Genomic DNA, 23,561 nt, shown 5'->3' with positions numbered 1-23,561 from the left:
AGAGCAATTGCCCAAGGACAGAGAGTGGGCAGAGGTCTGGGGAAACACCCATGGAGAGTACAGAAGCAGGGAACTGATGGGAGTGGGGGCAGGGGAGGGGGGGAACAGAGGTGGGAGGCTGGGACTTTGACCCAGAAGAGCCAAATCTCACAACTTTCTTTGTCTAATAAAGTCACATATTTTAAAAAATATGTGATCATAGTTGTAATTACTAAGTGACCTGAGAAAAACTCCAACATTGGCCTTTTTCCAGATATTGAAAAAATAATAAACAAGGGGGCACTACTTACATCACTTGTATTATTCTGTTTATGACTAGGTAGTCTGAGCACAAAATCACTTAACTTTGAAGACCAACTTCAGACTTAAAAACATCTTCCCAAGAATACATTAGAGTTCGCTCAGGAAAGAGAAGAACAGAAATCTTTAAGATTTCTTTGCTTCAAAAATTATTACAATGGTAAAGAGGGGTTCCTGGGATAGCAGGAAATGGTTCTTGACCCTCAATGTGCATGGAGGGTTTATGAGGGGGTAGCCTTGGTAATAGGTTCCAGCACCTTTTACTTCTCTTTCCCCCAACACATGTAGCTAAAGCCAAAGCCCTCACCCTTTCTGTCTTCTGGAAATAGTAGAGTAGTTAGAACACATACCAGCTATGCTGATGTCCAATCCAGGCTCCACCTGTGAGCTAAGTGACCTTGGGAGGTCCTGTAGTCCTCCTATCTCAATGATCCCATCTGTAAATGCAGGTAATGGATTCAATCTCAAAATTCTAATATCTCCCCAGTAGTAAGTTCTTAATTTCTCCATGTTTAGGAATCTTGTGGCTTAATATACTCAGGTTGTTCCAGTTAAATTAGCCATAATGATTTGCTGAACAAATACTCAACAGTTACTGAGTACCTACTATTCACCAAAGATCCTGTAAGACACTGTGAAGACAACGGTGAACCAAACAGATAAAAACCCCTGTCTTATTTGGATGACGGCTGGAGGTGGACAAAGCAGATGCTCACAGCTAAAACACATGCTAACCTATTACATGGTGATAAATTCCAAAGAGAAAAACGCGCATGTTTGCAGGGATTGAGGGGTAAGTGTGCAAGTTGCTATTTTAGATACTATAGCATTACATAAACTCTATATAATTTTATTTATTATTAAGTGAGATATAAAATTGTAATTTTGATTGGAATGGTGAATGAGCCTTTGCTAATATAAAAGAGGTTATCTGCTCACAAATTACAAACATTTGTACAAACATTTTCTTTAACTATGTATAATAAAAAATGTTTCTCAATCTCTTCACCTATTTTCAGTGAGAGTATTTTGATCACTTACAAGTAAAGATTACAGCTGAGAGCAAAGTGCTTTCTTGAAGTTCTTCATGGCTATTCTGCTGATAGGCATGCTATTTAAACTCAGAAAGGATGTAGAACTAGCAAACATGACTTCACATATAGCAAGGATCTACAGTTCCTCCTTAAGTCATCTGACCTGCATTTGCAAATATTATAACCCATATGTCAGACAAAGGATCCAATTGTGTCCTTTGCTACAAAGAAAGAAATTTGACAATGCAAAATTATTGCAAAGTCCCTCAAAAATGGGGATTTATAATAATATAATTTTATATTGAGAATAATTGATATCTATTTACATTGTTGTTTTTCTTAAACTGTTATGTTTAAATTTTTAATTATTGAACCTTAAAATATTTTCATTATTATTAAAACATAATTTATTACAAATTACTAATTGTAACAACAATATATGATATATTTAAGTATTAAATGTGTTAAATAGTATAATCTAGTATTAGTGAAAATATATTTAACAATGTAATTTAAAATTATATAGTATTTACTTTCCTATTTTAAAGACTGGCTTTGGAGAAGGAGGTTAGTTCAAACCACCGGCCTCAGAACGTTGGTAGCTGACCGCAGAGAGACTGGGCGCACCACAACATGACCCAGCAAGCATATGTGCAGTGCCATTCCCTGCCTGAGAAGTGGGAGGTGAACTGCTTTGGGAACCTAAATTAGGGTTCCTGTTTAAAAGCTAATCATTAAGGAAAAGAGAGTCTGCAATTAGGGTTTTGAAGATATGCTATTTAAATTTTATATTTATGTATTCAGTTTAATTTCCCTCCCTTGAAAAACATGTATAATTCAGAAGGGTCCTGTTTTCCACTGAGCATTTTGAATTGACACAATCATAGCTGTTGTAAAACAGACATAAGGCATGTCCTCTTAACCCACGCTTAATGAATAGTGTTCATGTACTACACACTGAGAAATGGTTCATGCGTATTAATTAACTCACTCTATTCTCTTAAGACACAATAAAGTAATTATTGGCATTATCTATTTTATAGTTGAGAAAACTGAGGCCTGCAAAGTTTAAAAATTTCTTGAGTTTGCACAGATAGGACAGAGTAGAAATGGGATAAAAAGCTGTATTTGTCTGACCTTAAAGTCCATAAGCTTGACCTTGACCTTAACATTAACATTAAAATGCCTTTAACTAGGTAGAGTTTTCAGTGGACCATGAGCATTCCTCCCTTTGTTTTGTTGTTCTTGTTGTTGTTTGGGGTTTTTGTTTGTTTTTTGTTTTTTTGTTTCCATTCCTCCCTTTGGACTGGAATATCTAACTAGAATGGTTCTGGGAGCGATATATTTTATTTAGCACTCTCAATTTGAATATTAAGTAGCCCCCACCCCCTGCCAAAAACAAACAAATAATAATCAAACATAGGAGAGAAACAATCCCTGAACTACGGAGATGGCATTCCATATCAAATCATTTCTCAATTTTCTTAATTTTAATTAAGTTCTTGGGGGTAATGGCAATGTTTTAAGTCCACTATTATCCATTGTAATCATAATATTCCTTAAATAAATATTTATACTGTACTAGGTATTTCTCAGAATATATGAAATATGCTACCTGTTTTTCAAAGGGGTTACCAACACCCATCTAAGACTGAATAAGTTTTGGGCAGCATACTAAACTTTAGTTTGGAAATTAAAATTGTCCTTATGAACTTGAACTTGGGTTTTCCTATTTAAATAAACATATGTCGTTAGGTAAATCAGTTGAACTTATCAGATTGTTCTTCCCTGGTCTCTAGAACTGTGAAAAGTTGATCCAATTAAATCACTTTAACATGTGTGAAATGACTAGATCTCACTAGTCTATTCTAATCATGAAGACCACCACATTCACAAGAGTTCCCTGCCCTGTCTGCAGTTTTGAAGCTTCTCCCTGAGAGAACCCCTCACAGCAAAGCAGAATCAATGAGTTAGATGGGGATGATGGCTGTCCCTGGACTTAGGCTTCGAGTTTTGAGCTTTGATCTTTTCATGAGCTCAAATTTTCTTTGTGTCTCCAATTTTGGCTTTAAAATTCCTGCCCGTTCAACATTTTACTCCATTACATGTTTTAAGATAAAAAGCAATGAAAAATTGAATGAACACTGGGCCCACCTGTTTCCAGACTCCTTTGAGATCACGTTTGGTTTAAGACATTTTCAGTTTTTTAGTCTGATTCTTAGTCAAGACCTTCTAAATAGATACACTATAATAAATGTAAGAAGAATATAAAATGGTAACAGATAAAAATGAAGTCTTTGCTTCACCAATACCTTGCAGAGGACACAAAAATATTTGTGGGTGATGACTACGGGTATCAAATGGGAAAAGTTTTAACGTCAAAAATTCAAGCTTAAGAACTCTATATTTTCCCTGGTTGTTTATTCCAGCCACAAGGGAAGGATGGGTTCTATTTAAGCCTCAGGAACACAGGGCTGGTATTCACTAGTAAGATTTGTCCTTAAGATATTAAGCAGTCTTATCCAGCCACAGTGCACTGTCTTCAGGCAAGATGGCTGCGTGTTCTAATATTGCAGGTAGTATGATTTCATAAAGCATATCAGCTCCTGTAGTCATTACTGTGCTTTTCCAGTTGAATTTTTCCAGAATTCTCACTGAAATATTCACTCCAAAACCCTGGCCCAATTCTTTTCAGGATTCTTTTGAAGAGCCAAGCAATCCACTGCAAGTGATTTATTTCAAGTGCATTACAAGAGAACTGTGATGTCTTCCTTATGAAATCTCCATTCTGAATCTTTACTTCCATCTGTTCCTCTAAAAATGGAAGAGTCAGAGTTTCTCAGAGGAACAAGAGGGTCTGTCAATGAATGTCAAGTGACCCAGCTGGGAGGACTATGGTAAGAGAGCTGTCTCAGTGGTCACCGGGACAAGTGCTGCCCTCATCAGGAGCAGACGCTCTTGTCTAGAGGGACAGGTGCACAGTTTCAGGCTTGGGAGCTGCAGTCCCAGTTCGGACTTCGGACACTTCATCCTATTCAGATTTTATTGCAGCACTTGGAAAGGTCAACAAGACAGTCTACTGAAACTAATTCTATATCAACACACGGTGTGAAACTCAGTTGCTACCCCTGCCTAACCTGCTTTGGTGCCTTCGAATTTCCCTTAGGATTATTAAATGAATTAAACAAGGAGGACATCAGACGGAAGTGGCTCCAACACGTTAGTTACCTAAGTAAGCAAACCCAAGCCTAAGCCTGTAAATTCTTCAAGGTTAAGAAATCAAAACCTAAGGACAGCCAATCACAAACAGCCAACGAGGCTGCTCCCAAAGAAGGCAACTGCTTAATCAAATAATTCCCTTGCTTTGCTTGTACACCTTCTCTCTAGGAGTCTTTCCCCTAAGTCCTGTTAGCAGAGGGCTCCTTACCACTTCCGGTATGGCACTGCCTGACTGAATCCATATTTACTCAAATAAACGCTTACCTCTTAACAGTTAAATATCTAAAATCCCTAAAATGTATGTGTTTACAAAGATCACCTCAGCCTACCTGTTGAGCTTCTTTCCCTCTGCTATCCTTCTCCTACATCGCCCTCCAATCAGCCACAAGTCTTTCCAGTTTCTTCTCTTTCTGATGGTCCTTCCCTCCTCAGTCCTTACTGCCTGGAAGGCCCACCCCTTTTCCCCCCTGACTTTTCCTTCTCATCCCTTATCTTTCTTTCCCAGATGCAACTTCACTCACCCCTGAAACCAGGTTTGGTATTTTCATCACATGGTCTTGTGGCTCCTTGCAGGTTTTGTTTTTGCCTACAGGTGGCACACTTGTAATTATTTGTTGATTGACTACTCTTTAATTATTCGCATAAAGGCTGTACTTCCTAGTAGATTACAAATCCCTTGAGAATAGGAGAGCTTTTCTACTGCTGACTCCTTGAACACGTTGGCTATAGGTTCAACCATGTGGAATGGATGATATTTGAACATCTTGACCTTAAAAAATGTCAGTTTTATATGCTTCAATCCAATAACCTGTTCTATAAATATTTATTTTAAAATATGTTTAAAAATAATAAAATAAAATAAATAAATAATTAAAATATGTTTAAAAACCATGTATGTGGTTTCAGGCTTCCTCTCTCTCTCTCTCTCTCCCCCTCTCTCTCTCCGTGTGTGTGTGTGTGTGAGAGAGAGAGAGAGAGAGAGTAAGAGACAGCAAGAAAGAGGCAGAAACAGAGAGAGAGAGATCAGCTATTAGTATAACTGTTACTAAAAGAATCTTCTAAGTTACACTAACTTAAAAATTTCATCGGGTTTCACAGAGATTTTTGCAAAGTTAGAAATGATAATAAATTATAAAATTGGAATGTTTGAAACACAACTTCAGCAGTTTCCTCAGCTGCTTTGATCTTAAGTCAATTTTCTACTCATCTGAGTTTTCTTCCTTCCGTGAGATTGAGCTCAAATAGTCATCTCTTGCGCTCCCTGGAGCCTTGTAGGTGAGTTCTGCATGATTTCCTTCTGACCTGTGGAAGGCCCAGGATCTAGATTTTTACACTGCCCTCCCTGATTCCCGTTCTGAGCATCAGGATACATAATGGTGGCCAGAAGCCCTTCTTTTGAACTTTTCCCTCCCTGAGTCTGATTTAACTGTTTAAACTCATGATGGATTCTCTCATAGCTCCTCTCCAGAAATGCCTTGCAAATCTCCCTATTATACAGAACTCTAGAGAATGTCTCTGATTCAAGCACAACACAAACATTAGTGGTACTATGATGCTGAGTCTGAGGCATCCGAGTTACGGTCATTCTAAGCCGTTTTAGTCCTTTCGAGATTCACCACCTCAGATACTTCGGATGAGAAGAATATTGAGAAAAGAAATCATTGAGAAGAATGGAAAAAGACAGTAACAGGGGACTCGACAAGTATTGCATAGAAGTCTGTCACCCACCCCAAAGGTCCACTCTTATACATTCAGTGGTTGGCTCCCCTCAAGTAAGCACTCACGAGCACATCCTGTGGGCCAGCTCTGTGATAGGCAGTGCCCTGCCACACTGGCTTCCTACCTTAGGAAGCCCGAGTCTAGCAAAGTCAGGTAGAAAAAGATGATTTAATGATACTGAGAAAATAGGAATGGGCGCAAAAAAGGCAACCAAAACACCTTGGTACTAACACTTAAAATTAAACCTTTGTTGGAGACATCTGGGTGGCTCAGTCAGTGAAGCATCTGCCTTTGGCCCAGGTCATGATCCCGGGTCCTGGGATGGAGCCCCAAGGTGGTCTCCCTGCTCAGCGGGGAGCTTCTCTCTCTGCTTCTCTCTCTGCCTGCTGTTCCCCCGGTCCTACTCTCTCTCTGTGTCAAATAAATGAATAAAAACTTTAAAAATAAGTAAATAAGTAAGTAAACAAACCTTTGCTAATTGCCCAAACTTCGGCATACTGGAGAAATAATCACATTTTAAATATAAGGCAAGAGATAGTGGTATGAATCACAAAATAACACCTCACGGCGGACCGCAAAAAAACAAAGATGAAGGAAGAACAAATCCGTGCAAGCAGAAAGGAGCAGGCCCTTCAGGAGGAAGAGTCATATGAGAACATCACACCGTGTCCATCATCAGGCCTCAGGAACTGCTCCTGCAGGTCCTGGACACCCGGGAGCCCCCACAGAGCTTGGGGTGAAAAGCTCTCCCAGGTCTCCCAGATCTACTGTTGTGAATTTCTGATGAGTGGCAGCTCTGAGGAGCTCATCAGCCTACTCAGACCGCACCCCCCCACCAAAGGACAGAAGCGCTGTGTGGCCTGAAAGGGGAGGCTTTCCCCTCCTTCCCCAAGACGCAGCACTTGGTCATACCTGGGCTGACAACAATAGGAAAGGTAGAACGGAAACCTGGCTCAGGAGCCCAACCACATCACTCGATGAGACCCACACTTCTTTACTCCTTACAACTCAACTCAGCAAACATGTGGTCAAACCCATTTCACGGGTGAGGAACTGAGGCTCGAGCAAGGAGGTGATGGAGCCAGGAGTTAAACCCAAGTGTATCTGATGTTAAATCTCCGTACAGGCAAAAGCTGTATCTGAAACTGATGGCTTCTTTACTCTATTAAATCATTTACAAGTTAACTGATTCCCTAGTTTATAGACCTGAAAGGAGCCAATCATGGAAACTTTTACCTATAAATTGGTTTTTCATGTATTTCCATACCACTCAGCTTCCTTTTTGCTGATAGTCTCCTGCAGGAGAAGCCTGACAGCAAGGATCTATTTACTTAAAAAAAAGAAAAAAAGTTTGACTGAGGAGCGCCTTGGTGGCTCAGTTGCTTGAGCATCCCATTTCTTGATTTGGGCTCAGGTCATGGTCTCAGGGTTGTGAGGTTGAGCCCTGCATCGGGCTCCACACCAGCCGAAGTCTGCTCAGAGTCTCTCTCTCCCTCTCCCTCGGCCCCTCCCCCCTGCTCTCTCTCTCTCTATTAAATAAATATGTCTAAAAAAAAAATTTAAAGTGTGCCATTGAGTGGTTTTAGTATATTTATAAAGTTGTGGGTATTCTGTAAAAGTGGTAATGTGAATCAGTATCACTATCCAATCTGAGAACATTTTCATCATCCAACAAAGAAACTCCTATTCTTTATCCCTTCATTCTCCTTCCCTAGAGACCCTTTAGCAACCACTAACCTGTCTCTGTGGATTTACCTGTTCTGAATATTTCATATAAATGGAATTATGTATGTGGCTTTTTGTGAGTGGTTTTTTTTTCACTTAGAATACTGTCTTCAACGTTCATCCATTTTGTAGCATGTGTCAGTAGTTCATTCTTTTTTGTTGCTGAATAATATTCCATCGTATGAATATATCACATTCACTTATCCACTCAATAGTTGACAGACTTGGGATTGCTTCCACTTTGGGGTGATTATGAATAATGCTGCTCAAGACATTGGCTCCATTGACTTTTAATTCATCAGACTCTCCTTTTACCCTCAAGAGGTTATTGTGAACTCCCAGAAGTCTGTGATAAATTACTAGAAACAAAGAAGGCTAAAATTCCCAGGCAAAACAGCAATTTGTGTGTCATACTTAGGGTGATCCACTCTTCCTGGTCTCCCTGGAACTTCCCCAGTTTAAGGCTGAACATCCTGTGTCTTGTGAAAACCGTTGGTTCCAGGCAAACCGGGATAGCTGGCCTTCCTAGACAGGGACTTAGTTCAGAAGGCAGTTCTAGAAATGCCTGTCTCCTGAGATGAGTTTTATGGTTTCTGGTGAAAATATAGTTGTATTTTTTAAACTGGCTTATGCAGTAAAGATCACTTTACGTAGTTTTATTTCAGAAGAAAACAATTATTCTTTTAATTTCTACACAATGAACAATGTCTGAAAATTTCGCAAATACTAATTTTAAGGGTAAAGCATATATATATATAAAATGCAGGAAATATATATATAAATAAAAATATATGTATATATATATTTGCATGTGATTTTTTTTATTTTTTTATTTTATTTATTTATTATTATTTTTTTTTTTTGCATGTGATATTTTTAAGACTATTTTTTGGAGCCATTTTAGGTTCAGAGCAAAATTAAGAAGAAGGTACAGCCTTTTCCCATATACCATCTGCTCCCACACACGCAGTCTCCTCCATTATCCCCAACCCCCACTAGAGTGGTATATTGTTACAAATGATAAGCCCTTCTTGTTGTTTAAAATAGTTCCCTAAAAACTGAAAAGCCTGATGTCCACAGGGTGGCAGTGTAACACCCATAAACCCAAATAGAATTGATGAAGAGGCTGTATGTATTAGCAAAACCTAATCTTTGCTTGGCACTGTGTGGTTTTATAGGACACTGAATAAGCCCGGCCAGCTACTTGTGAGATCCATAGCTTTTATTCTGGCAAATGGCCTCCTATGGTTAACCACTAATGTCTCTAAACCACAAGTTTAAGACAAAAAATACAAATTTAATTGAAGAGTTCAAAGGCTATTGATTCAAGTGTTCTTTAGGTTTTTTTTTTTTAATTGCAGCTGATAGAATTATAGAATTAGGAGCCTTAGAAATCACAAAATTCAATGTATTCTGCCTTTTTTTTTCCCCACCAAGGGAAAAAAAAAAAAAAACAACCCAAAAGCATTGAATAGGTCACATTTTCAGATACTAGATATGCCTATAGCATTTCATGGAATGAAACGTTACCCCTTTTCCTTCTCTTAAGCAAGGATTTTAAAATCCAGGTGAGTGATAGGAATATTATAAGGATAATATCACATCTTCTTTATTTTTAAGGTAGTCATTTGCTAGTTTCAATACTTGATTTTTAGAAATAAATTACTCAAAAAAAAAAAAAAAAAAAGGAAGAGATCACTTTAACATGCTCTATACCCAGTGTGGACACACGTATGTTACCATTCTTAAACTGAGCAAACGTGATTCTAGTATAATTTTCCACTGAATACTGAACTCCCTTTCAGAATGTTGTCAACAGTTACCTATCTGGGAAATGGGCCCCAAAACAATTACCTTTAATTTCAGTTGGCTTCAGTAGCATAAACCCGATGTTTACAGACCTGATATTTGTAAATTATATATATTTCTGTATTCACATTAAAAAAGGAATATAGAGGGGCACCGGGGTGGCTCAGTGAGTCAAGCATCCAACTCTTGATTTTGGCTCAAGTCAGGATTTCAGGGTAAAGAGATCCAGCACCGCCTCCCGCTCTGAGCTCAACGGGGAGTCTGCTTGAGAACCTCCCTCCCTTTCCCTCTGTCCTTCCTCTCCCCTCAAAAAAATAAATTAATCTTATTATTTTTTTAAAAGTAATATAGAAGAAAATGTCTACTTTTTCCTACAAATAGCAACAGCTTCGAAATGTGGAGACTTCTATTATTTGCTCACATCATTAAAGGTAAGGGTAAAGAGAAGTGTGGGCTAGTTTCTTTTACATGAAAGAAAAAGACACTTTCGGGCGCCTGGGTGGCTCAGTGGGGTAAGCTTCTGCCTTTAGGCTCAGGTCATGATCTCGGGGTCCTGGGATCGAGTTCCACATCCGGCTCTCTGCTCAGCGGGGAGCCCACTTCCCCCTCTTCTCTCTCTCTGCCTGTCTTTCTGCCTACTTGTGAGCTCTCTCTCTGTCAAATAAATAAGTAAAATATTTAAAAAGAAAAAAAGAAAAGGACACTTTCTCTTTCATGAAAACACCGAAATTACTGAGAAAAACAGTTTTCCTACAACAGTAATCCAGTTTCTAACTGGCACGCTGGGCCAGTGTTCACTTTCTGTTAATAAGGAGGAAGTATAGACTGGAGAGCTGAGTAAAGATAAATTAGCAAAGGAGGAAAAAAGAAAAATGCAGTCGAAATATGAGTCTAGTGACAGAGATTCACAGACTCCTCCTTTCTGATGTCAGGTCACAATGTCAATGGAATATAAAGCAGGCCGGTCTTTAGAGGATCTTCATGCTGGAATCTGTCTCTTTCTAGGAGTCTTTGGTCCTAATCTTAGTTGTCTGTCTTCTGTTCGCCCATGCTGACTCTGTCATTCATCCCGCACTGCTGAAGTTCAGATGGAAAGACAGTGAGAATCTAACCTAAGAGAGAAGAAGATGGCATATGTTTACATACTTATTCTGTTCTAGAACTTTTGTTTTGAGACTCTAAACACCCCCTTCTATGACTTTTCTAAACACAACCACCAGTTAATTGTAATTGAATCAAACAGTCATTTTTGTTTGTTTTTAATACTGTTTTAATACTAACAAGTGCCCTCCAGGGCTGCAGTCCGCTTGGTTGCGGGGGATCTTTGAGGCATAACACGTAGAGCTGGGACTGTGAAAGCTGCTTTCCTGGAACAATAAAGTCTTGTCCATATTGAAGGATACATTGTCTACATCATATGGCCTGACACAGGTGAGGCAATGGGCTGCTCTTTAGCTGACCCAATTACTCTCTCTTGTACAAGAGGCCAGGGATTTCCTCTTCCAGAGTTTCTCAATAGATGCCGAGGTTTATGGAATAACTTCCTGTTTGACAGAATAGGCAGGACAAGCACTCTTCTGACACGAATGACGCTGTTGAGAGCTGAGTCTTTGAAGTTTCCTACAAGGGTGGCTGCTCACCTTTATAACAGATCTCAAAGGCCCTTTAAGATCAGTTGTCGGCTGCCCATGGCTCTGGAATGCAAAGCCAGCCTTCTGAGCTCATCAAGATTTGTCTCTGGAAACCGCTGTTCCGACCATTAGAGTCTGTGCTGTGTTCAGAGAGACCCTGGGTATCAAACTAGAATGGCCTGAAGGTGCCAGTCCTGACAGCAGTCATTTACTGAATGCTTGACTGACGAGGCTAGTCTCCTAATCCTCCCAGCACTGCCAAGCAGATTTTCTTCACACATGCAGCTGAAGAAACAGAGGCTGGGACACTCAGGGACCGACCTGGTGCAGAACGTGCTCTGATCCCAGGCCTGACTCCCCTGTACAAACGGCTGTCCTGGGGCTCCTCGCACAAGGGATGAAGGCGGCTCGTCTGGGAAATACTTGCTTCTCTGCCCCAAGAGGCAGAGTGGCAGAGGGACACAGGTCCTGCCCTGCTAGTTAAACAGTGGGACTGCAGCCCCAGTCCTAGAACTACGAAGACAGAACACTGACCCTCCATGAAAATAAAACCATTGGGGTTTTGGCTGTTGTTGTAGGGTAACTGGGTTTCCCTTATTTACCTTGTTATTGTGGTTAAAAAAAAAAAAAACACTAACATAAAATTTTCCGTCTTCAGTCCTTGTAAGGGAAGAGTTCAGTAATGTGATCTGTTTTACAACAGATCTCTAGAATCTTTTCTTCTTGCAGGACTGAAACTCCGTACTCATTAAACAACAATTCCTCCTTTCCTTTCTGTTCTGACCCCTGGCAACCACTCTTCTACTTTCTGTTTTCTAAGAGTTTAACTGCTTTAGACAACTCATACGGTGGAATCATGCAGCATTTGTCTTTCAGTAGATGGCTTACTTTACTTAGCATAATGTCTTCAGGGTCCGTCTATACTGTAACATGATAGGATTTCCTTCTTTTTAAAGGCTGAATAATATTCCGTTGTATTATACCACATTTTTAAAAATTGGGATATAATTGACACATAACAAGATATACAACATGTTGATTTGATACATTTATACATTGTGGTATGATTTCCACCGTCATGTAGGCTAGTGCCTCTATAATGCACATTTTCTTTATCTAGTCATCTGCCCATGGACGCTTAGGCTGCTTCCATCTCTTGGCTATTGTGAATAATGTTGCCATGAACATAGGTGTGCAAATATCTCTTCAAGATCCCATTTTCTATTCTTTTGGATACAGACTCAGCAGCAGGATTGCTGGATCATATAGTAATTCTGCTTTTTTTTTTATTTTCTGAAGAAACGCCATACTGCTTTTTATAGCGGCTCCACCATTTTATATTTCAATCAACGGGGTACAAGGTCTCCAATTTCTCTCCATGCTCACCCAAACTTGTTATTTTCCGGTTTTTTTTTTGTTGTTTTTATAGTATCCACATTATTCTTTATTATGGATATCCCTGACTCTTCTCCTTCTCTAGCCCTGCCCTAAGGCTTTTCCTATTTTACTCATTTCTATGTTGCTTGAATTTTTTATAAATCTATTGCTTTTATAATTTTTTTTAATTTTTTATTTTTTATAAACATATATTTTTATCCCCAGGGGTACAGGTCTGTGAATCACCAGGTTTACACACTTCACAGCACTCACCAAAGCACATACCCTCCCCAATGTCCATAATCCCACCCCCTTCTCCCAAGCCCCCTCCCCCCAGCGACCCTCAGTTTGTTTTGTAAGATTAAGAGTCACTTATGGTTTGTCTCCCTCCCAATCCCATCTTGTTTCATTTATTCTTCTCCTACCCACTTAAGCCCCCATGTTGCATCACCACTTCCTCATATCAGGGAGATCATATGATAGTTGTCTTTCTCTGCTTGACTTATTTCACTAAGCATGATACGCTCTAGTTCCATCCATGTTGTCGCAAATGGCAAGATTTCATTTCTTTTGATGGCTGCATAGTATTCCATTGTGTATATATACCACATCTTCTTGATCCATTCATCTGTTGATGGACATCTAGGTTCTTTCCATAGTTTGGCTATTGTGGACATTGCTGCTATAAACATTCGGGTGCACGTGCCCCTTTGGATCACTACGTTTGTATCTTTAGGGTAAATACCCAATAGTGCAATTGCTGGGTCATAGGGCAGTTCTATTTTCAACATTTTGAGGAACCTCCATGCTGTTTTCCAGAGTGGCTGCACCAGCTTGCATTCCCACCAACAGTGTAGGAGGGTTCCTCTTTCTCCACATCCTCGCCAGCATCTGTCATTTCCTGACTTGTTTATTTTAGCCATTCTGACTGGTGTGAGGTGATATCTCATTGTGGTTTTGATTTGTATTTCCCTGATGCAGAGTGATATGGAGCACTTTTTCATGTGTCTGTTGGCCATCTGGATGTCTTCTTTGCAGAAATGTCTGTTCATGTCCTCTGCCCATTTCTTGATTGGATTATTTGTTCTTTGGGTGTTGAGTTTGCTAAGTTCTTTATAGATTCTGGACACTAGTCCTTTATCTGATATGTCATTTGCAAATATCTTCTCCCATTCTGTCAGTTGTCTTTTGATTTTGTTAACTGTTTCCTTTGCTGTGCAAAAGCTTTTGATCTTGATGAAATCCCAATAGTTCATTTTTGCCCTTGCTTCCCTTGCCTTTGGCGTTGTTCCTAGGAAGATGGTGCTGCGGCTGAGGTCGAAGAGGTTGCTGCCTGTGTTCTCCTCAAGGATTTTGATGGATTCCTTTGCACATTGAGGTCCTTCATCCATTTTGAGTCTATTTTTGTGTGTGGTGTAATGAAATGGTCCAATTTCATTTCTCTGCATGTGGCTGTCCAATTTTCCCAGCACCATTTATTGAAGAGGCTGTCTTTTTTCCATTGGACATTCTGTCCTGCTTTGTCGAAGATTAGTTGACTGTAGAGTTGAGGGTCTATTTCTGGGCTCTCTATTCTGTTCCATTGATCTATGTGTCTGTTTTTGTGCCAGTACCATGCTGTCTTGATGATGACAGCTTTGTAATAGAGCTTGAAGTCCGGAATTGTGATGCCACCAACGTTGGCTTTCTTTTTCAATATCCCTTTGGCTATTCGAGGTCTTTTCTGGTTCCATATAAATTTTAGAATTATTTGTTCCGTTTCTTTGAAAAAGATGGATGGTACTTTGATAGGAATTGCATTAAATGTGTAGATTGCTTTAGGTAGCATAGACATTTTCACAATATTTATTCTTCCAATCCAGGAGCATGGAACATTTTTCCAGTTCTTTGTGTCTTCCTCAATTTCCTTCATGAGTACTTTATAGTTTTCTGAGTACAGATTCTGTGCCTCTTTGGTTAGGTTTATTCCTAGGTATCTTATGGTTTGGGGTGCAATTGTAAATGGGATTGACTCCTTAATTTCTCTTTCTTCTGTCTTGCTGTTGGTGTAGAGAAATGCAACTGATCTCTGTGCATTGATTTTATATCCTGACACTTTACTGAATTCCTGTATAAGTTCTAGCAGTTTTGGAGTGGAGTCTTTGGGGTTTTCCACATATAGTATCATATCATCTGTGAAGAGTGATAATTTGACTTCTTCTTTGCCGATTTGGATGCCTTTAATTTCCTTTTGTTGTCTGATTGCTGAGGCTAGGACCTCTAGTACTATGTTGAATAGCAGTGGTGATAACGGACATCCCTGCCGTGTTCCTGACCTTAGCGGAAAAGCGTTCAGTTTTTCTCCATTGAGAATGATATTTGCAGTGGGTTTTTCATAGATGGCTTTGATGATATTGAGGTATGTGCCCTCTATCCCTACACTTTGAAGAGTTTTGATCAGGAAGGGATGCTGTACTTTGTCAAATGCTTTTTCAGCATCTATTGAGAGTATCATATGGTTCTTGTTCTTTCTTTTATTGATGTGTTGTATCACATTGACTGATTTGCGGATGTTGAACCAACCTTGCAGCCCTGGAATAAATCCCACTTGGTCGTGGTGAATAATCCTTTTAATGTACTGTTGAATCCTATTGGCTAGTATTTTGTTGAGTATTTTCGCATCTGTGTTCATCAAGGATATTGGTCTATAGCTCTCTTTTTTGATGGGATCCTTGTCTCATTTTGGGATCAAGGTGATGCTGGCCTCATAAAATGAGTTTGGAAGTTTTCCTTCCATTTCTATTTTTTGGAACAGTTTCAGGAGAATAGGAATTAGCTCTTCTTTAAATGTTTGGTAGAATTCCCCCGGGAAGCCATCTGGCCCTGGGCTTTTGTTTGTTTGGAGATTTTTAATGACTGTTTCAATCTCCTTACTGGTTATGGGTCTGTTCAGGCTTTCTATTTCTTCCTGGTTCAGTTGTGGTGGTTTATATGTTTCTAGGAAGGCATCCATTTCTTCCAGATTGTCAAATTTATTGGCGTAGAGTTGCTCATAGTATGTTCTTATAATAGTTTGTATTTCCTTGGTGTTAGTTGTGATCTCTCCTCTTTCACTCATGATTTTATTTATTTGGGTCCTTTCTCTTTTCTTTTCGATAAGGCGGGCCAGGGGTTTATCAATTTTATTAATTCTTTCAAAGAACCAGCTCCTAGTTTCGTTGATTTGTTCTATTGTTTTTTTGGTTTCTATTTCATTGATTTCTGCTCTGATCTTTATGATTTCTCTTCTCCTGCTGGGCTTAGGGTTTCTTTCTTGTTCTTTCTCCAGCTCCTTTAGGTGTAGGGTTAGGTTGTGTACCTGAGACCTTTCTTGTTTCTTGAGAAAGGCTTGTACCGCTATATATTTTCCTCTCAGGACTGCCTTTGTTGTGTCCCACAGATTTTGAATCGTTGTATTTTCATTATCATTTGTTTCCATGATTTTTTTCAATTCTTCTTTAATTTCCTGGTTGACCCATTCATTCTTTAGAAGGATGCTGTTTAGTCTCCATGTATTTGGGTTCTTTTCAAACTTCCTTTTGTGGTTGAGTTCTAGCTTTAGAGCATTGTGGTCTGAAAATATGCAGGGAATGATCCCAATCTTTTGATACCGGTTGAGTCCTGATTTAGGACCGAGGATGTGATCTATTCTGGAAAATGTTCCATGTGCACTAGAGAAGAATGTGTATTCTGTTGCTTTGGGATGAAATGTTCTGAGTATATCTGTGATGTCCATCTGGTCCAGTGTGTCGTTTAAGGCCTTTATTTCCTTGCTGATCTTTTGCTTGGATGACCTGTCCATTTCAGTGAGGGGAGTGTTAAAGTCCCCTACTATTATTGTATTATTGTTTATGTGTTTCTTTGATTTTGTTATTAATTGGTTTATATAGTTGGCTGCTCCCACGTTGGGGGCATAGATATTTAAAATTGTTAAATCTTCTTGTTGGACAGACCCTTTGAGTATGATATAGTGTCCTTTCTCATCTCTTATTATAGTCTTTGGCTTAAAATCTAATTGATCTGATATAAGGATTGCCACTCCTGCTTTCTTCTGATGTCCATTAGCATGGTAAATTCTTTTCCACCCCCTCACTTTAAATCTGGAGGTGTCTTCGGGCTTAAAATGAGTTTCTTGGAGGCAACATATAGATGGGTTTTGTTTTTTTATCCATTCTGATACCCTGTGTCTTTTGACAGGGGCATTTAGCCCATTAACATTCAGGGTAACTATTGAGAGATATGAATTTAGTGCCATTGTATTGCCTGTAAGGTGACTGTTACTGTATATGGTCTCTGTTCCTTTCTGATCTACCACTTGTAGGCTCTCTCTTTGCTTAGAGGACCCCTTTCAATATTTCCTGTAGAGCTGGTTTGGTGTTTGCAAATTCTTTCAGTTTTTGTTTGTCCTGGAAGCTTTTAATCTCTCCTTCTATTTTCAATGATAGCCTGGCTGGATATAGTATTCTTGGCTGCATGTTTTTCTCGTTTAGTGCTCTGAAAATATCATGCCAGCTCTTTCTGGCCTGCCAGGTCTCTGTGGATAAGTCAGCTGCCAATCTAATATTTTTACCATTGTATGTTACAGACTTCTTTTCCCGGGCTGCTTTCAGGATTTTCTCTTTGTCACTGAGACTTGTAAATTTTACTATTAGGTGACGGGGTGTGGGCCTATTCTTATTGACTTTGAGGGGCGTTCTCTGAACCTCCTGAATTTTGATGCTCGTTCCCTTTGCCATATTGGGGAAATTCTCCCCAATAATTCTCTCCAGTATACTTTCTGCTCCCCTCTCTCTTTCTTCTTCTTCTGGAATCCCAATTATTCTAATGTTGTTTCGTCTTATGGTGTCACTTATCTCTCGAATTCTCCCCTCGTGGTCCAGTAGCTGTTTGTCCCTCTTTTGCTCAGCTTCTTTATTCTCTGTCATTTGGTCTTCTATATCACTAATTCTTTCTTCTGCCTCATTTATCCTAGCAGTGAGAGCCTCCATTTTTGATTGCACCTCATTAATAGCTTTTTTGATTTCAACTTGGTTAGATTTTAGTTCTTTTATTTCTCCAGAAAGGGCTTTTATATCTCTCGAGAGGGTTTCTCTAATATCTTCCATGACTTTTTCGAGCCCGGCTAGAACCTTGAGAATTGTCATTCTGAACTCTAGATCTGACATATTACCAATGTCTGTATTGATTAGGTCCCTAGCCTTCGGTACTGCCTCTTGTTCTTTTTTTTGTGTTGAATTTTTCCGTCTTGTCATTTTGTCCAGATAAGAGTATATGAAGGAGCAAGTAAAATACTAAAAGGGTGGCAACAACCCCAGGAAAATATGCTTTAACCAAATTAGAAGAGATCCCAAATCGTGAGGGGGGAGAAAGGGGATAAAAAGAGGTTCAAAAAGGAAGAAAGAAAAAAAAAGAAAAAAGAAAAAAAAAGAAAAGAAAAGAATTTAAAAAAGAAAACAAATAAGAAAAATATAAAAAAGAAAAAATATACATATTAGATAAACTAGTTAAAAAACGTTAAAAAGAAAAAGGTAAAAGTTAAAAAAAAAATTTTACCAGAAGGCGAGAAAAAAAACAAAAAAATGAAAAAGAAAAAAATTAAATTAACTGCAAGACTAAAAAAACTCACAGGGAAAAAGCCATGAGTTCCGTGCTTTGCTTTCTCCTCCTCTGGAATTCTGCTGCTCTCCTTGGTATTGAAACCGCACTCCTTGGTAGGTGAACTTGGTCTCGGCTGGATTTCTTGTTGATCTTCTGGGGGAGGGGCCTGTTGTAGTGATTCTCGAGTGTCTTTGCCCCAGGTGGAATTGCATCGCTTTTACCAGGGGCCGGGCTGAGTAATCCGCTCTGGTTTGCTTTCAGGAGCTTTTGTTCCCTGAGCGCTTTCCGTAGAGTTCCGGAGGACGGGAATACAAATGGCGGCCTCCTGGTCTCCAGCCCGGAGGAGCCGAGAACCCAGGGCCCCACTCCTCAGTGTGCCTCAGAGAACAGCGCCCAGTTACTCCCATCTGCCTGACCTCCGGCCGCGCTCCAAGCTCACCGAGCCTGCGACCGGTTCAAGGTAACCCCGAGCTGTGAGCTTACTGTCGGCTCTGTCTCTGTAGCCGGCTTTCCCGTTCCAATACCCGCAAGCTCTGCGACACTCAGACACCCCCGATCCTTCTGTGACCCTGTGGGACCTGAGGCCACACTGACCCCGCGTGGGCTTTGCCCCAGTTTAGCCTCTGGAGCGATGTCCCTCAGCGGAACAGACTTTTAAAAGTCCTGATTTTGTGCTCCGTTGCTCCGCCGCTTGCCCAGAGCCGGCCCCTCCCCCCGGGGTCTATCTTCCCGTCGCTTTGGATTCACTTCTCCGCCGGTCCTACCTTTCAGAAAGTGGTTGTTTTTCTGTTTCCAGAATTGCTGTTCTTCTTCTCTTCAATCTGCCGATGGATTTTCAGGTGTTTGCAATCTTTAGATAAGCTATCTAGCTGTTCTCCTGCTAGCTGAAGTAGTCTCAGCCTGCTACTTCTCCGCCATCTTGACTCCTCCCCCTGCTTTTATAATTTTTAAGACAGTAAGTATACTTTTTAAAAAATCTGCTTCAAAAAGTTTGCCCAAAACCAACACTGAAGAGGGTATGGTAGTTTTAAGTATACAGGATGACGTTGAATTGTGGGTTTTCTGAACAGTCTGAGACTGAGATAAAGAGATGCGACTGTGATTCAGATATCCCTCCTGCTGTCATGGATCTTACCTATGGCCAATGCAGGCAGGCTAGCACTCTCGGGAAACCTACAGTCATCTAAGGCACTCATCAGAATGCCAAGTGAAAGTCAGAATGGCTTCCTCTGTTAAACAGACAAATCTTTCATTAACTGAAAGTAAATAAAAATAAGTATTGTACCATAAAAAGTGAAACTGTAGAACGTGAGCTGTAACCTACTGGAGAGATAAGAGTTCTCACAGACAGAGGGCCATTCTTGCAGAAGCGAGTGTGGTCAGTGTGCTAGTGCTGGTCGCATGTTCTGGCCACATGTACCTGACACCCACCCACACCAGCCCCTCACTGATCCCGACACCAGGGTGATTTGGCCATTGGATGAGCTCCAGGTCTGTTGTACAGATTATTTAAAAATAAGAAAGGATAAAAGTTGAGCAATTTATCTTTTAGAATTCTAAAATGGCCCCATGTCAAACCCGCTTATGTCAAATTATTATATGTCCCTCCCACCAGCAGGCTACATGAATTTGACCAAGTCACTTTAACCTCTAGATACTACTTCCTCTTCCAAAAATGGGAAGATTAGAGTAGATAACTCTGGTAGCACTCTGCCCTCTCTCACTACCCACTCCTGGTTTCTCACCCTACATCCCAGCACCTCCTCTCCCCATCCTTCCCTACTCCCAGACCTCCCCCCACCCTACACTTGAATCAAATAGAAACAATAGCTAGATGCAGACTTATCTTGACTCATGAAAACTGACTGACTACCTTGGAACTGAAAGCCATTAGCACTTAACAGTGTTTGTGAAAACCAAGAAAAGGGTTCCATACATCTGAAAATATTTTTACATCATTGTGTTACATTAGAAGTGACTAATAGGGCACCTGGGTGGTTCAGTTGGTTGAGCAACTGCCTTCGGCTCAGGTCATGATCCTGGGGTCTCGGGATCGGGTCCCACATCGGGCTCCCTGCCCCAGCAGGGAATCTGCTTCTCCTGCTGACCTCTCTACTCTCATGCTCTCTCTCTCAAATAAATAAATAAAATCTTTTAAAAAATTAAAATAAAAGTGACTAATACCTTGGAACTGTATTATACTGTGGAATTGCAGAGGCTGTTGTGTGTAGTATCTCACTAAATAGTCCTGATAAGTTTGAGAGGTAGGTTTCATTATATCTCTATTACAGATGAGGAATCCAGCACTGAGAAATAGAGTGATCTGATCAAGAACTCATAATAACTCACAGATCCAGACCTGCTTAATCAAGACCCTCCAGAGTGGGTATGTAGATTTTTACCTCTAATTTTAATTTCTGAGACAATTCTCATCAGGCCCATATAAATCCATTTTTTTACTTCTTGTTTTTTCTTTTTCTTTTCTTTTCCTTCTTTCTTTCTTTTTCTTTTTCTTTCTTCTTTCTTCTTCCTTTTTTTTTTTTTTTTTTTTTTTTTTTTTTAGGTACAACATTACCCAAAAAATCCCCTCAGAATTTTAAACAGAATGTTGATGTTTAGCTTCCTGGAAATGTCGTTGATGTTTTATGGGGCTTTTTCGGTCTGTTTTTGGTTTTGGTTTTTTTTTTTTTTTTCTTTCTATTCTCTCACAATGTCATCTCCAGAGAAGGTATTCAAAAAAGTATTTTTGGAGAAGGTGGTGGGTGGGAAAGGGCTAGATGGAGGGATGGTTGGGTGCACTAACCAAACAACAAATGAGTGACTGAATTAATGAATGAACTTAGAACCATTTGTCTTTTCAATTGTTGAAGAGAAAATATTATAACCTTGTTAGAACCATTTATCCATTTATTTAATGAGCACTTTTATCCACTTATTTAGTATTTTCTTACTTCAACTGAGCATTGATAATTAGAAGTATAGAATTGAAAATTACTCTCCTACTTACACTGGCCCGTCCCCACTTGATATGTCAAGATTTTTGGTTACAAATCAATAGAGATCGATTATCTACCTGTTTAATCTACTGAAAAGTATAACATGACAAACTGTTAAGCATTTGTATCTATCCAGGACTAAAAGAATTAACCATCCCCAAAACTTTTCTTATTTTGACAATGGCAGCTATTGTTTTCATCAAAGGTTAAGTAACTGGCGCCTGTCCTGACATTTTCCCTACACATTAGACAGGTCAAAAAGTAACTTAATCTAAAATTTTTATTTTTTATCCTAGAATTTTTAAAAATAAAAATATAAAGGTAGTCCAAAGTAAGTTTTAACTAGGTATATAACAACTTTTGCACAAAGCTGGGTTGAGCAAATAAAAGATTGTGGGAACCTGAGAAAAACAGGCCTAACTAGCTCTTCCTATACAAAGGAATGGGATCTAAAATGAGTCAAATCTAACACCATAAAGTGATTTCTCAGAGTCCTGATCGCAATTTTATACATGTTAAACCTGATTTTATCTACATTTGGAAATTTTTCTATGTGATGGTCAATATAGATGTGATATAATAATTATGCTTGAATAACAACATTCCTGTGGCAAAATCAAGGCTCAGTTTTGGAAGTTCTGAAGAAAGACACATGAAAATGTAACCATGGTTATCTGGTGAGAAAAAGAAATTAAGAAGACAGAAGACATTCTGTGCTATGTTTCTGAAATGTTTTATCTTTTCACAATAATTGCATCTTGCATTTTAAGCAGAAAAAAATAATGTAAAATTTTGTTTATATTTGGCTTCTGGAGTTTATGTGATAAATTATTCCCAGAAGATTTCTAGTCTATATTATAAAGATGTCTACTCATATTCATATCAATCCTTTCTCATTCATTGTGTGTAAAGACATAACCATCTCAATGAATATAAGACTGCAGAGATCAGAGCACAGACACTAGAAGCTGTATATTATCGCCATAGTGGAAACATTATTGCCAGCCAAAGTTTTCACAAGGTCACGGTTTCCTTAAACTGGAACTGAAGAAATTAAAGGTCATTATTATCGTGAGTTGGAAAGCAATTCTGCAAACCTAGTTATCTATGTAATACAAATTTTTTAAAGATTTTATTTATTTGACAGAACAAGTAGGCAGAGAGGTGGGGGGGGTGGACGGAGGTGGCGAGGGGAAGCAGGCTCCCTGCTGAGCAGAGAGCCTGCTGTGGGGCTCTGATCCCAGGGCCCTGAGACCATGACCTGAGTCGAAGGCAGAAGCTTAACCCACTGAGCCACTCAAGTGCTCGTATAATAAATTTACTACAGATTACTATTTAACTGTGTGTCTCTGATCGAAGTCTACAATTACATTCTACACAACACACATACTGCAAATTCACAACATTCTGTAAAGCAACAGAGCCTTCAAAATAATGGCTTGAATTGGAAACACTTCTTCATTTAAAGCTCTTACCTGTTTAACTAGTTTCAGAAAAGACCTTGGAACCCATAATAATAACTTGAGTTTATGGCTTAGATAACTGCAGAGAGGAATAAGGTGCACATTTTTAAAGAGTATAAGAACTAGATTTTATGAATTTACTAATTATTTTAAAATAGTAACATCAGATCATAACTCATTTATCAAACACTGGAAATTAGATGTGGCACATGAGCAATTTTTCAAATAGCCGAAGTTAACCATTTCAAATGTCTTTTATTTTTAACAACAATCTATGAAAATTGCATCATTTTCTCACTTAGCTGAGCAGAATATATGGAGCAGAAATTACCTTTGTCCCGGGGGTTAGAGACCAGTTGTCACACTACATGAGACACTTCACAATTACTGAGGTTTTTAAGGGTGGTTTGGCTCCTCTGCGGTCTGTTTTTCCCAGCATGCCTGCAGGCTCCCTTTTCATTTTTTTTTTTTTCTAATACGCCACACCCTAGGAACTTAGTAATAAATGAAAGTAACCAGTGAAACCTGATAAGCAAGCTTGCCTAATCTGTACACTTAATTTTACACTCAAGCCTGAGTTGAAAAGACTCTGATAGGAAACTCTGATAAGGAGTTCATTCCACTCAAGTGGTTTACCTTTACCCCTCAACTCAGTATGCTGCTCTGTGTCAA

The 23,561-nt window shown here is 39.4% G+C and overlaps 1 protein-coding gene across 2 annotated transcripts in view; it reads right to left on the bottom strand.

The window, feature by feature from the left end:
* ROS1 (ROS proto-oncogene 1, receptor tyrosine kinase) overlaps nt 1–23,329 on the bottom strand; it is a 145,714-nt gene extending 122,385 nt beyond the window's left edge. The window contains exon 1 of one of the 2 annotated variants that reach the window (XM_032339707.1): nt 23,221–23,329. The gene's annotated coding sequence lies outside the window, so the exon portion shown is untranslated. Of the gene's footprint in view, nt 1–650; nt 670–23,220 lie in introns of those variants that run through there. The other variant, XM_032339708.1, reaches the window with a different exon arrangement.
* Between the last annotated feature and the right edge of the window lie 232 nt (nt 23,330–23,561).

This window comes from Mustela erminea, chromosome 4 (assembly GCF_009829155.1).
Source record: "Mustela erminea isolate mMusErm1 chromosome 4, mMusErm1.Pri, whole genome shotgun sequence".
In the NCBI taxonomy this organism is placed as follows: Eukaryota; Metazoa; Chordata; class Mammalia; order Carnivora; family Mustelidae; genus Mustela; species Mustela erminea.
This window is presented reverse-complemented; position numbering and strand designations above follow the sequence as displayed.